Source organism: Nyctereutes procyonoides, unplaced genomic scaffold (assembly GCF_905146905.1).
Source record: "Nyctereutes procyonoides isolate TBG_1078 unplaced genomic scaffold, NYPRO_anot_genome, whole genome shotgun sequence".
NCBI lineage: Eukaryota > Metazoa > Chordata > Mammalia > Carnivora > Canidae > Nyctereutes > Nyctereutes procyonoides.
Window position 1 is genome coordinate 4,754,697 of NW_026575136.1, and position 16,309 is coordinate 4,771,005.

A 16,309-nucleotide genomic window follows, 5' to 3' on the forward strand; every position below is an offset into this window, starting at 1 on the left:
TCTAAGAAAAGAACTTGTAAAAGCTATGTAAGAATTTATTCTTTGAACATAAGAATGATCTAACAAAAACATTAAGCTATTTTATCCTTAAAACTCTCATAGATGTAACTCATGTGATTGTCATTGGTTAGACAGGGGTAAACAATAGTTATTGAAGTCTGCACACAAAAAATATTGTTTTCATGTTTGGATACATTTCACTTATTTGGATATGCAAATACATCAGTTCTCATAAGTAGCCAATTATTTTTTCTAACTATTATAAATCTAGGGATGCCTGGGTTGCTCAGTGGTTGAGCATATACCTTCGGTTCAGGGCGTGATCCCGGGGTCTGTGGATCGAGTCTCACATTGGGCTTCTCCTAGGAAGGCTGCTTCTCCCACTGCCTATGTCTCTGTCTCTCATGAATAGATAAATAAAATATTTTTTTCAATAAAATCTTTTTTAAAAAAATCTATTTTAATATATTGTATTTATGACGAGCTCTGTTAAGTGTGTGAAATGTTGGATATTCCTATTTTCTCACTGAATACAGAAAAAAACTGCTATACAAATATTATCATTAAATGCCTAACCTCACATGAATCACATCAATATATGACTTTCTTTTTAAACTGTTAAATTAAACTTATATTTGTTCTGTATCTTTTTGTTTTCCTGCTCCTAATACACAATTCAATCTTCTTTTCTCTGAAATAATTCTGAGAATTACAGTGCAGCTTTGTTGCAATATGATGGTGAGGGTCAGCTAAACTGAAATCATAACATAGGAAGTAAAATATATAAATTAGACCATTTAGCAGGTATTCAATATAATTAAAATCATATCATTTTGTGTCCTTTTTTAAGTCTATAAAATGTGAATTTTGTCCGTTTACAGACAAGTTAGTGAAACATAGAGAAAGCTTCTGACAGGAAGCAGCACTATTGACACTACCCAGGGCTTTCTTGAGTCTGTGCTCCCATCTCTCCAAGATACTTGCCTTTTCAATTTTGTTTTCTCTGTGGTCCATCCTGGGAGAGCAAGGTATCACTTATTATGAACTTCTTTTAAGTAGCATACGAAGGGAATCCAAAGTCATGGTTTAACTTCAATCTCTTTTCCTTTTCTTAGTTGTAGTGCTATGCAGCCACAACATATATTCCTTTTTATGCTTCTTTGCACAGGAGGCATCTTTCTGACTGCCAACTATAAGAATATTTCTCTGACTTCCCATCTCTGAATATTAGAAGTGAACATGGAAAATTTTGATTCCAGATACTTTGTTTACAACATAAATGCTCAGTTGGTAAAGTGTAAGCCAGTTAGTAACATCAATCTGGAGTATTTATCTATAGTCCAGAGTGTCTGGTATTATTTTTAATTATTTCTTATAACCTATTTCACCTCATGTTTCTTGCAAGATCCTTGAGTGATACAATGGTCCTACACATTGCTATTCTTAATAGTGTGTTGTGACAAATTTAGTGCTTCATAAATATTTCCACAATGATTAAATGAAGAAGGAAATTAATGCATAAAGTCACTTCTTTTTTACAGAAGACACTTTACTCCTTCTAGCCTGTCTCCTATTACCCTAAAACATTATATTTTCACATATCATTTTAACATTATTTCACTTTCATAAACTAATAGTAGTCTTCTGCATTCCCCTTACTAAAAACTTCCAGTATAATTTTATAGTTTATTAGAATATATAAAAATAGGATTAGAAGGGAAATAATTTAGTTAAGCCATACATGATCATAAATTGCTGTGAAACCAATCTAAATCAGGGAAATATTCAAAGAAACATATAAGATCTTAGAATAACAAAAAAGTGAACTGATGAGATCAAAAGACAACTGTGTAAAAGTGCCAGCCCAGTGTTCTGGGGCAATTAAAATGCTTGAGCATAAGCTTCTCATACAATGACAAAATTAAATACAGCCTCTCAAATGACAAGAAATAACTCAATTAATCAGTAAGTTGGGCAAAAGAAGTCCTATTGTTTAGAGTCACAGTTTAGCTTTCACTATTACATTTTAAAATATGGGAATATAAGCAAGTAAAAGTCATTAAAATTGTTAGCCATTCGAGAAATGCAAATTAAAGGTATAAGATTGCATTACATGCCTACTAGAATTGATAATACCGAATGCCAGAAAGGATACAGAGTAACTGGATCTTATATTGCTAGTAAAACTGTACAGACTCTGGAAAACAGTTTGGCAGCTTTTTTTTTTTTTTTGGTTTGTGTTTTGTTTCTAAATAAAATTAAACATGAATTTACCATGGAATTCACTCATCAATCACACTCTTGAGTATTTATCCTAGAAAAATGAAAATCTATGCTCACATGAAAACCTGTACACACATGTTCATGGTAGCTTGAAATAATTTATCAAATAAATAATTTATTTAAAAAATAAATAGCTTAAAATTGGAAATCACCTAAAGGTTTCTTTTACATGTGAAAGGATAGATAGCATGTATTATATTTCTTTTTTTTTTTTTTTTTTTAAACAGACTCTTCTTTTTTTTTTTTTTTTTAATTTTTATTTATTTATGATAGTCACACAGAGAGAGAGCTAGAGAGAGATGCAGAGACACAGGCAGAGGGAGAAACAGGCTCCATGCACCAGGAGCCCGACGTGGGACTCGATCCCGGGTCTCCAGGATCGCGCCCTGGGCCAAAGGCAGGCGCCAAACCGCTGCACCACCCAGGGATCCCAACATGTATTATATTTCTATAATGGAATACTACTCAGAAATATAAAGGAATATACCACCAATATGCACTAAATGAATGGACCTTCAGGGAATCATGTTGAGTGAGGGAAAAAGCTAACCTCAAAGTTTTTAATTGAATAATCTTCCACTTAGTAATATTCTTGAAGTCACAAAATACGGTCATGAGAACAAATCAGTGGTTGCCAGAGTCAGGGCTAGGGAAGAGGGTGACTTTAAAAGGAAAAAAGAAAAGGAGAGTTTTTCATTGGTGATTAATGTGTTCTGTATCCTGATTTTGGTGATGTTTACATCAATATGTACATGTGAAATTTCAAAGAACTATACACTAAAAAAGTGTGCATGTGAAATCTGAATAAGGTTGGTAGTTGAGTTAATAATATTGTACCAATATAAATTTCCTAGTCTTAATGATCATGTAAGATGTTATCATTAGGAGAAGGTGGGTGAATTGTTTATATGAGTTTTCTATTAATTTTGCAACTTTAAAAATTAAAGTATTAAACAATAAAATAAAGGATACTTTTTTTTTCTTTTACCATTTGCCTAAAGTAGAGGCAAATTATTATAAAATTCAATGGTTTTCTCCATTACCTTTTTTCTTTTTTTTATTTTTTATTTATTTATAATAGTCACACACAGAGAGAGAGAGAGAGAGAGGCAGAGACACAGGCAGAGGGAGAAGCAGGCTCCATGCATCGGGAGCCCAATGTGGGATTCGATCCCGGGTCTCCAGGATCTCCTGGGCCAAAGGCAGGTGCTAAACCGCTGCACCACCCAGGGATCCCTCTCCATTACCTTAGATTTATTTTCCAGTTTAGCTGTTACTATTTGTACATTTATCTTGTAAAAAATTATGAAATGGAAGTTCCATTTTCCTCATTACTACATTGGAGAGAAATAAGATAAAAATATAGTGATGAATAAAAAGTAAATTTGTCAAATAACCACTTTTGATTTTTTACACAATTAATATTTTGTTTGCCAGTTCTTCTCAGGCTGTATTATTTTCAAACACAGCTGATAGGAAGGGAGAAATAGTAACAAATAAAATCATTTCCAATAAAAAGACGAGAACACCACCACCAAAATCAACAAGATATTTGGACACAATTCTCCATTGGATCTCTGACATTTCTGCCCATTGTTTTAAGCAAAGGCATTGGTAACTTCTGTATTGCTCTTTCAGGGATGTTTGTAAAGCAAAAAACGGTGTCTCTCTCTGGGGTAGGGGGAAGATTTGTCACCTGACCAGAATAACGAAGATAATGCCTCTCTCCAGGGTAATGATTGGTGGGCCAGTGGCTAGCTGTAGCCTTACAAAATTGGTGGTTTCCTAAACTCAAAGTTGCTCAGCTATCGTACAAACTTACTTTGTGCATATCATCCATTTGGGTCCACCTTTACATTCCTTGCAGGGGACTTGGGGAGCCTATGTTGTGATGAATAAAGTAAATTGTAAAGACTTCAGAAATTTCAGGATTTCTTCCTGACAGTGCCTTGGCACAATGTATCTTTTCTTACCCTCTAGTGGCAACTCCAGACCTGCCTAAATGTTTATAGTCTCTGGATGGCAGCCTGTTCAGAATGAGAATTAGGACTTTAAAACTTAATTCTGGTTACAGTTTATAAATATGCTCTGGTGCCTCTTTCATTTGACTCTTCCAGGCAAAGCTCTGGATGAAGTAAGAGATGACTGAAGAGAAAAAAAAAAAAAGATGAAATTATAGCAACTTCACACTTTGTGAAGGTGGAGGAAGAGCAAAAATCCTGTACTTGGAGGAGAGATAACCTCAGACTGCGGGATGTATAGGGACGGGAAGGACATTAATGATCTTTCAGATCTGTCCCTAGAGGCTCCCACCAGAATATAAGCATCCTGGTGCTACTCTTTTATCTTTTCAATGATGTTTGAAAAGGAAGGGAACCAATTTGAGTGTGGAGCTCATGCTGCCTGCGGCCCTGTGAGTAATAAAATACTTTATCTTTGACCCCAAGTCTCCTGTCTTGTGCCAAGATCTAGGAAGCCCTGGCCCGCATACTGGGCTTGCAAACAGGATAAGAATCTCAGATTATTTGTACTTTTGACATACACCTAAAATAACTAAAGAAGTCCAGTTTAATTATATCTGGTTTTCCAAATTTGAAAATATAATTTGAAAGTATAGGTCTAAAAATAATAGTACTGGGCTCTGGATGATTTAAAGTGTTTTTATTGTTGGTTTATCATTGAAGTTCACAAATACATATGTAATAATTTATCTGCTGTCCTGCCATGCATCCTCTTGGCTTCTAATTCTTGTGGACTCTACAGTGGATAGTTAAAAATGAGCTTTGATTTTCCATATATTGACAGCATTTCACCTTGTTCAAAGTATATCTTGCTCAGGAGGCATGCATAAACTTAGGAAATTAACATACAAAGGGCAACACTCAACCAATAGAGGAAAGGAGTTTTGTCATGATCAGTCCTCAGGTAGGCAGTTCTGACAAGTATTCCACACGCTTCTCAGGAATTTCTAAGGAGGATTAAGCCCCAGTTCATCACAGTTCCTGCAGTAACATGCTTTATATTGCCTCTACTTCCTTCCTGTACTCTTCTTCATCCCACACTCTTGCTTCCTGGAATAACCACATAAATAACCTACCTAAACACAAAAACTTGTTTGACTCTATTCTTTTGTGTAGTGCCTAATTTAAACAAATGGCACAGCTCATTTCACAACAGATATGTTTAGGTTGCATATTTAAAGCTTATTTTTTCTGTTTAAGCAAATTCACATACTTCCATAAGATGAAATTAAAGGTTTATATTACAAGGTATAGTTTGAATTGAATTTTACAAAAAGTAATTAAAAACCCATCAACCTGGTAGTAATACTGTTTTGTGCTACAAGATGAGTCTACTGATTATGACCACTTGGATATATGACAATTTGTGAATTTACTTTGGGATACATTAGGACTGTGTCTTACCAAATCAGGATTATAACACCTGCTTTGGCCCCAAGTCAAAATTATTATACTCTGCAGATAACTATTGTATTGTATCTTGGACTTATCTAATGTAAGACATTTGGGGATACTCTAAAAAAACATTGAAATTTTGATGCTACTTGATGTTTTTGTGGAAAATCTACATTAAAGCTTCTAAGAAACAGAGACTGAGAAAAGCATTAATCTGCATTGTATGCATAAGATATTTAATTCAGTTCCAGTTGTATTGAGTTGGATGGCATTTAGAGAACTCGTAATGTGAGTGAGAGTATCTGTGATTGCTCTACAAGGAAGCAGAAGGTGGAAATGGAAGTTAGAAGAGTGAACAGCATCTAACAGAGAAGTTAATGGTCCTGTGATGATATATGGCAGAGCTGGAGAAATTAAGAGGTTCATGGAATTTTTTGGTTCTTCCTTAATTAGCGTTTGGTTTGGGAATACAACTCAATCATTGTTGAACTCTATGGTAGTACAAAGTTGACTAATAGTAGTGAAGAAATCCTCAGTTTTCATCTGTATCCATCAATGATCATACTAGCCAGGCTAAACTGATGAATACTAAAAACTAGCTTACAAACATATAGCTGTCTCCAGATAACAAAGGATTCTTATAGAGATTGCCATATGTAATGCTTATTTCCTAATGAGGGTAAATGAGACAAAATTGTTCACATTTTATAAATGCTGCTTTTAAATGTCAGATAATGATTTTTCACATGGTTGTATAAAACAACTAGTGGGACGCTAAGCTAGAACTATACTCAAGGAATTCCAACCCAAGTTGTAGGTTTTCTTCTCCTGTAGTCATTATGATCATGTTTATTTGGGAGTCATATTTCTTTTTGTGACTGTAACAAAAAGATTTTGCTGAAATCCAGATTTGGAGAAGCAGCTTTAAATCCCCCATAGCCTCATTAAAGAGAAAATAAGCTCTGGAATTTAGAGGATACAGAGTCATTCTAAGAAGGAATAAGGCAAAAGGAAATACAGTAGCAGCTGGTCCAGAAATCTTTTACTGATTACTTTTATAATGTTTTCCTACACAACTACTAAAAGTAGTTACTATTTTTTCCTTATTTCTCTTTGACCCATTATCTCAATGGTTCAGCATTTTAATCACCTCGTTCTTGAAGACATCAAACTTCCTCTGATCTTTCTATTCTTCCCAAAGAACCCACTTTCACGATAAACTCAACAATGAGACAGTGAAGTATCTTCACTGATTTTTAATTTCTGACTTTTTAAACAAGTTGTTTTGCAGAGAGAATGTGGAATAAACAAGAACACTTAAATAAAAGTAGCTAGAGGGCTCTAATCCCTGGTATATTTCAGAAAAATCATTGAATTTGGGAGTTGAAAGAAAACCTTACAAATCACCAGTTATGAATTAACCAAGGTTACCTGAATCCAGAACTAGAAGCCAAACCTTTTGACTTAGGCCAGGGCTTTTCCCAATATACTATGTTGTATCCTCCACATCACCAACAATCTTGTTTTGCTTTCTCTACTTTTTAGTTGTCTTTTCTCTGTTAAGCCTTCGGTGGTGAAAAGTTGATAGCATTGATTAAATGTTCGTGCTATTATAAATATGATAAAGTCACTAATCCCCATGGAATATCATGATTACAAACAATATTAGCTAATATTTTTTTCATCATCTATTAGATATACATTTACCTCCTACAAGTTCACAATATCTAGGATTTACAAATTAATTATTCACTTATTATTATCTTGTTCATTTAGGAAGTGCATCATCATCCTCTACCAATATAATACAAAATTGTTTTGTTAATAATTTTAAGTATAATTGAACCATTAAGAAAATAGGAACAAGAGCATATGCTTAGTAAGTTATCCCCATTTAAATGGGTTTACAAAGGAAAATAAAAAATTAAAAGTTTCACATAATTTGTGATTATATGAATAATCATGACTAAATTCTCACTCATTGAAAAATAATCATTTTTAGTTAGAAGTCTTAGTTAACACAATGCTCATTACAGTGAGCTTCTAATATTTTCTTAATTAGCATGCTTTCAGTTGAAGTCTTAAGCCATAGCTATTTGTAATAAAGTAAATCTTTTCTATCTATAATACATTCATAATATATACACATAATAATATATAAAAAATGATGTTTACTCTCTTTAAGCAGGTACTACCCTAGTCCAACCAATCGTTAACTATCTGAAGCTATTGAAATAGGCTCTTCATTGATCTCTCCATTCCCATTTTACCTCTACAACACACACACACCATACTTCACAATAACAAAGCATTCTATATTGTAAATCTGGGCAACTGGGCTTAAAATTTTCCAATGTGGCTTCCAAGGTTCTGAACAACACAGCCCCAGCTTCTCTCTTCATATTCATTTTGAGCCACTCTTCTCTTCTCTTTGGTTATTGTACTCCAGCCACACTGTTCCTTTCCCAGTTTCTCAAACATGCCCCACTCTCTTCCTCCTCAAGTATCAGATTTGGTCCCTCTCTGCAATGCTCCTTGCACTCCCTGTCGACATTACCACTTTTACCACTTTCCATAATGTTCCTGTCTCATCCTTTAAGTAACATTTTACATGTCATCTCCTCAGTGAGACTTTCACTGACCAACTCACTTAACTAACGTCCTCTCTGTCAGTTTTGACAATAACACATTGTTTATAATCACATACCACTTATCATAATTTGTATTTATGAGTATATCTGTGTATGAAAGTACTTCTTGGTTGCACTGGAGTAAAAAATATATAGCACTTTAATAATTTGTTTTTATAAGAAGTATCAATTAAATTCATAGCTTTTAAATGACTTAAAAAAAGATTTTAAAAAATACATTATTTTATAGTAGAGTAGGACTAGCAAATCCAAAAATAAAATGTAATACACCTAAAACATAAAATCTCTATATTTCAAAAGCACCTATCCCATAGAGTTCATTCAGATCCAGTTGCTACATCCTAATTTAAAATACTGAAAAAAAAAAGTCTGGTGGCTACTCTATTTTTACTTTTTTTTTTTAAATTTCCCCATATATTGATTATTTTTTAAGAATTTTAAATAATTTGAGCCTTATAGAAAAGTCATAAAAATAATTCAAAGGACTCCCATAGGGATCCCTGGGTGGCGCAGCGGTTTGGCGCTTGCCTTTGGCCCAGGGCACGATCCTGGAGACCCGGGATCGAATCCCACGTCGGGCTCCCGGTGCATGGAGCCTGCTTCTCCCTCTGCCTATGTCTCTGCCTCTCTCTCTCTCACTGTGTGACTATCATAAATAAAAAAAAAATTAAAAAAAAAGGACTCCCATAAACTGTTTACCCTGAATCCCCATTATTATGATTTTACCATAATCATTTTATCACCAAATACACAAAAAAACATATAAAATATAATGTTTCTAAAAATATGGAATAAAAAAATAAAAATAAAAATATGGAATATAAAATGCTTCACAAGTGTTATCCTTATGTAAGAGTCAGGGTAATCTTTGTATTGTTCCATATTTAGTATATGTACAGCTAAAGTATACACTTATATTTTTAATTTTGCCCAAATCTAGCTTCCATTATATTTTCCAAATATCACGTCTACATGAATTTACCAAAAGAGGCATTGTGCATATAATAAATATCAATGTTTCTTCCTTTCTTCTTTCTGGTAGCAGTATTAAAATGCTTATCAAACATAAAAGATAACCTTTAAGTGGAACAGACACAGCTGATATATGACCAATATTGTCACAGAGGTGTTAATTCAGCTCCTCCACCTTTTAAAATCTTTTTTGTTGGGGCCTTTTATTATTTACATGATGCCTCATATTATTGAACTAAAAGTAATAATACATATGTTAAAGTACAATCTCTGTAAAAGCATTAACTCACTTGATTCTTATAATAATCTTTGATAGAAACATAAAATTTTTTTAAAAAGATTTTCAGTAATTAAAACATATTTTCCATTCAGTCCATAAGGAGCTATGCTGGGATTCAAATCTAAATCTGTTGGATTCTAGAGCATATTTTTATAGCTATGATGTAACTACTTACAGCTACCGGGTTTTAGATGATTCTTAACAAAGAATGGAAATAAAAACTGAGATATAACTATTAATATGAAGTATAATGGTTTGAAGACAACAAGCTTCTTAAAGAGAAGTGATGGAAAAAATGGTGTGTCATAGGAAGTCTAAAGCAGAAATTGAAAATGAAAAATGACAAAGAACATTACAGTATATTTTATCTACAGAGTCAAGTGAGATGGTATACTTTCATTTGGGTGGCTAGTCTCTGTGTCAACAATTGCCACTAAAAATAAATGTCTGATTCAGCATCCTATTTTACCAGAAGTTATCTGACAGCTTGTATCTATTGTAAATGATGTGCATTAAAACAAGATTGCTCTCCATCTGCTAGAAAGTGAAGCAGTGGTTTCTATTATAACTATGTTTAGAAAGAAAATGAGTCAGTTACCTAGAGTAGTGAAGTGTACTCTGTAAGACAGTGAACTATTAAACAATCATACTCTATCACTATTGAAATTTAAAATCCGGAACTACCAAATTATAGACAGAATTTTGCAGTTCAGGCTGTCAAAGAGAAAAGGACACTAGAGAAAATAATTACGATAAGTAACTGCAATAATAACAGTAATAGTGTTACAAGTATAGTGACTTTTATCCGTATACTCATCATTTAGAAGGATTGTTTCTTTTTTTCTTTTTTTAAAGATTTTTATTTATTTATTCACAGACACACAGAGAGAGAGACAGAGACATAAGCAGAGGGAGAAGCAGGCTCACTGTGGGGAGCCTGAGGTGGGACTCGATCCCAGGACCCCAAGATCACACCCTGAGCCAAAAGCAGACACTCAACCACTGAGCCACCTTGGTGCCCCTAAAAGGATCATTTCTGTTCAGAAATTTATGACTAATCAGGAACACCACAGCAAAATTTTCTGATTTTAAATCGTGACTTCATTGATTAGTGAATGTGTGACATTTAGCAAGCGTTCTCTTTCCTGACCTCAGTCTCCTGATCTGTATAATGGGTATGATAAATACAGGCTTTTGTGAAGACTAAACCAATGATATAAGCAAATGGCTTATAAAAGAGCACGACAGAGCAAATGCATGACAGATAGAGAAAATTAGTAATCATAACAGACATAGTGCCCAATGGCATTTTGTCATAAATACTCTTAGGTGCAACAAAGTTGGTTATAAAAGATGGAGTCTATATAGGTTATGGGGGGAAAAAACTCTTCTGATTATTAATTAACCTTGACATTTTTGTGTTTCCCCCTCATTTCAAATCACTGGAGGTTTTCCAAAACTAGACCAATGGCTAATATTACACAGTTTTCTGTGGTAGCCATCAATAATTGAGGTCAGTGTTTGAGGAGAACTGCATTATCATTAATCCTGGATTGCATGGTACACCAGCATGCAGGAACAGACATTTTAAGAAGAGTGGCAACAGAATTATAGCTGTTACTTAGCAAAGAAGAAAACCTGTCCTTTCTAAGGGCAAAAGTTTGAAATTTCATCACTTAATATACCAGAATTGATAACAGGAAGCAACAAGTCTAACATCAACCAGGTTCAAATGTGCAAGTGAAAACAGGATTTGGACACAGATTGGCAAAGAAAAAGATACCACTGCCTCCCATCCCCTAATATAATAAAAATCTAAACAGAAAAAAAAGATCTGGCGCTGGCGTAGGCTCGGGCCGATCGATCGATGCCTTTGTCGCCCTCTAAAAAAAAAAAAAAAAAAAAAAAAAGTGTTGCTATCCAGGTTATTAACTTAATATTCATGATGGAGTTTGGTTACCAATTATACAAACTCGTAATTAGGTACTTATACCACTTATGAATATGTCTATATACTACTATTCCTGTCAAAGAATAGATAGCAAAACGTATTCCATGGTGTGGATTTAGATCTCTCTCTTTTTTTTTTTTTCTAAAACTGTGTTATCTTTAAAAAAATCTGTTTTCTTAGGAAAAAGTATGAGGAGTAAGCAAACCTTGCAATTCTGAAATGGTAGATAGGATAATTAGGCTCACATAAGTCATTTCTGAACGAAAAAAAAAATGTGTTTTTTTTGGGGGGGGGCATTCAGGCCACCATCTTTAGAATATGACACCAGAAGAAGCATTTCTCGTGCATAGGTGTGTCAGCTAGACCTTAGTTACGACCGAAATGTGACTCTTTCATTACTCTGCTTTCTCTCATAACCCCTCCTCCTGTGATTTCTCCCTTACGGTTCTCCTTGCCAGCCAGTCTTGCACTGAGTTTTAACTGTGCAGAGAAAGCATAGTTATGGGTCCATTGGCCCTCTCAATTTCTAAAGCTATTTCCTTCACAAACTGTGACTTGAATGGTTTGAAAAGTTAAGGGGAAGTAGTTTCCACACCACAAGAAATGTTAGTATTTACCCACTTCTTTTTTTCTCAGCCCATACAAGCTCTTTCATTTCCAAAATTGAGAGTAAATATTCCCTTCAAATGCCAGCATATTAACAAAGGCTGACTATGCATGGGAAAATTGAGCTCATCATTATAATCACTCAAAAAGATGCAGGGCAAGATTTCTTTCTTCTGTCCCCATAAGTTACACATTCAGGGAAACCACTCAACCGCTCTTCAGTTGTACTCCTGTGGCTTCCTAAGAGTTAATGTTGCCTTCCAAAGGTGCTTCTTTCCCACTGAGGGAGTAACTGAGGCAAGTAGACTTGGGCTCATTCAGAATTCATAGCTTCATTGTGTACAGAGAACACAGAATTAAGGCATCTTTGGAATGTGGCTACCTGGGTGAGAATATGGTAGTCCTGGATGTCAACACTAGCAAAGAAAAGACACAATTCTTCTGAAACGAGTCACCTATTTCCTGACTGATTCACGATTACAGTCATATGATCACTTACAAATAGTTTATTTTTTTCCTTTTTCAAAAATTGAACAGTGTCTATTTTTAGAACCTTAGGTTCATAGACAATTGAGCAGATACAAAATTCCCAAACACCCCCTTTCTTCCTTGCTCTTGGCTTCTTCTATTTTGTATTAGTGTGTCACACTTGTTACAATTAATGAAACAATACTATCTCATTGTTATCAACTGAAGTCCATAGTTTACTTAGGGTTCATGTTTGGTTCTATACAGTGAGTTGTATGGGTTTTGGCAAATGCATAATGAATGACATGTGTCCACCATTGCAGTACTACATGGAGCAGTTTCATTGCCCTAAAACTTATTTTTATTCTATCCATCCATCCTCTCCTCTTCCCCTGCCCCAGCCTCTGGCAACCACCGATCTTTCTGTTTTCTCTGTAGTTTTTTTCCTTTTTCAGAATGTCATATGGTTACTTCCTTCAATTTTTCCGAACAAATCCAGTGTGTCATTTCTATTCATCTTCCTAGAATGGACACATATGCAAACTTACAGGTGTCCCATGTTAAGGTACAAAATCACCATACTGCACATTTCCGAGTGTCATTTTCCTCAGGACTGAGTACCCAATCTTGTGCATGAATGGTAGCTCAGCATAAACCCCCAATTTCCTCATCTTACCCCCCCTTCCTCCCAGATTAAAGCTGATTCATTATGGGTGTAGTGTAGTGGATAAGAATGCTAGTCGCTTGAGTTTGAGCCCTGACTACAACATGTACTGGCTCGTTGACTATGGACAAGAAGTTTACCTCTCCAAGCCTCATCTGTAAACAAAGATAAAGGTATTCATTACCTCACAAGATACCATGAAGATTAAATTGATCAATTTATAGGGAATGCTTAGAACAATGACTGGCCAAAGTAAATAGTCAGTAATGGTGTTGATATTAATCTCTCTCTCTTTTTAAACATTTTATTTATTTATTTATTTATTCATGGAAGACACAGAGAGTGAGAAGGGAGAGACACAAGCAGAGGGAGAAGCAGGTTCCATGCAGGGAGCCCGATGTGAGACTCGATCCCAGGACCCCGGGATCATGCCCTGGGCTGAAGGCATATGCTCAACTGCTGAACCACCCAGGTGTCCTGATATTAATCTCTTTCTTTCTCTGTGTCAAAAAAAGAGGGCCTAGCAGAACTGCCTATTCATATTCTGATGTAATACAAAACACAAAGAAAGTAAGATGGATAATGCAGAAGTAGTTAATTGACTACTTCTCTATATGTAACAAATAGTTGAGTCTTCAGGTAAATGATGATAGAGTGACTTGAGGTTCTGGGGTAGTTGAGATCATCTATGAGAACATGCTCAATAAAATCACCTCCATCATAGAAAATAGCACAGATGAGCTCACTATATGAATTTCATGTGATATATTTGGCATCAATTCAAACAGGACAAAGGGGCAGAGCTGGATGCTCCATAAAGCATTGCCTTATAATTTGTCTCAGCATATAATGCTTCTACATTTTGAACACTAAGAATATTATTATGAAAAATAAATAATATAAAGATCTTTCCAATTCAAATCTTTTAAAACTACCTCCTAGAAAATGTCGTAGCTCAGAAATAAGTTTTGAAAAATACTATTTATTACAAGTATTTAAGGTTAGAGACTGATCTTCTAAATTTACTTATAATATTATGGACTAAAATAAATATTCTTATTTCATTTGAGAAAAATGGTCTTTTAGCTTTAATTGCAATTAATCATACTTTAGCTGTTGATCCTATAGATTATGAAACAATTTTTGAGCTATTCACTATTATTCATCTTAATACAATTACTTTTAATAAAATATACTTAAAATTATTTTTATATCATGCAATATTGTCTGATGAGTAAAATCCAATGTGGGATAACTCTACAAAAATTTTTAAAAATTAAAACCAGACACAGCTTAAAAAAAAATCTTCTTTATTAAGAGACCTCAAATGTATGTATTATTATTCTACTCATCTTATCCAAGTACTTGTCTTTGAATAATTGAAACAGATACAGCTCCAAAGAGTAAGAAGAGCATTTAAGCAAGGTAGAGTTTGCAGCAGCTAGTTCTATTTCTCACTAAAAATTTCCCTATCTTCAATCATCTAAACCTACGTTTGTCTTATTCATCAGGGAATCGCTATAGATCCTTAAAGTATCTCTTTCTATGGAATAAACTAGGGTTTTCTCTGTAAATTTAGCATGCTTCAGCATAAAAACAAACGAACAAAAAAACATGTTTGGGACCCACAGTGTGAATAATTGCCTTGTTAAATCATCATGGGTGTCATCGATGCAGTTTTCACTGTCTTTGAATAAATGACAAAATGTCTTTCTTTTTCCTGCTGTATGGGAGTAAGTAAGCAATTTCCCTCAGTTGCTACACAGCAACCTTATGACCATGGGGGGCAAAAGATGTAGCTGTGGATGGCAGAGCAGAGCTATGGAAGGGATGTGGCTCTCTAATTGCGGTATCAATTCAACCAAGCCTGGATCCAACCAATCTTGCTCTTCTCTGGATTTCCTCTAAGTGAGAAAATAAATTTACTTATCATTTAAGGAGACAGAATTAGGATTTTTGTTACTGTATAAAGTGTTATCAAACATACAGATCATTATTATGCTATATTTATACTGTTTTAGCTACCTTCTCTCTCTCTTTTACCTCTGGCATTACCTCCACCAATAATCCATTTTGTCCTCTACTCTCAGATTAAATTTCACATTATATCTATCCAAAGTATGCTCCAAAACAAACAGGAAAACAATTAAAACTAGCTCTCGTGTATATTAAAGAAAATCCAAGATAGCCAGTCTGTCTGGAAAATAAAGTTTCTGTGGCCTGGTAGTAGCAGTGAGATCTTAAGAAGCACAAATAGAAGAATAATCATCATTCAATCATCTGGAAAGAGTTGCAGCTCGAGTGAGGAGAGTTCATGGTGTTTCTGGGCTTTCCAGAAAGAGGGTGTTTAGGTTCTAGGAATCTGGCACAAGTATTTAGAGAAATTGCCCCAATATGAAGATGCCTATCATTTCATTTGCTGGCCAGGGTATAATATACTTGTTTCTCTGATTATGTGTTTGCCAAGCAAACTTTTAGAAGATCACATGGATTTGTGAATGTCTCAAGAGGAGAATGAAAATGACTCTTTCAAAGTAAAATGATAAACCTGAACTCTGAATATTCAGGGGAATGTAAAAAACATTGGCAAAACAAGACCCCACTCAGTTTAGTTTTTTTTAATTGTTTTTATTTATTTATGATAGTCACAGAGAGATATATAGAGAGAGGCAGAGACATAGGCAGAGGGAGAAGCAGGCTCCATGCACCGGGAGCCTGATGTGGGATTCGATCCCGGGTCTCCAGGATTGCGCCCTGGGCCAAAGACAAGCGCCAAACCGCTGCGCCACCCAGAGATCCCCCCACTCAGTTTAAAATACTTTTTAGAAACAAAGGTATTTGCTCTACATTTGTTATTAACCAAAATGCAAAAAATAAAATAAAATCAGATAGTGGTTACAGTGGCAAACAGTCATCTGTTACCAGAAGCTCATAGCTCATGCTCCTCCCCTTTCTAAAATGTGGAGTGGTTAACAACTCCCCAGTTAGAAACCATATATTTTTTAAATTGTATCTGTT

At 34.7% G+C, this 16,309-nt stretch overlaps 1 protein-coding gene and 1 non-coding gene across 2 annotated transcripts in view; both read right to left on the reverse strand.

Moving 5' to 3' along the window:
• The window catches only part of LOC129495604 (low-density lipoprotein receptor-related protein 1B), a 1,831,349-nt gene that overhangs the window by 897,204 nt on the left and 917,836 nt on the right, over positions 1-16,309 (reverse strand). The window lies entirely within an intron of this gene.
• On the reverse strand, positions 9,158-9,260 carry LOC129495634 (U6 spliceosomal RNA). Its single transcript, XR_008661573.1, has one exon. It is a non-coding gene; the product is annotated as a U6 spliceosomal RNA (small nuclear RNA).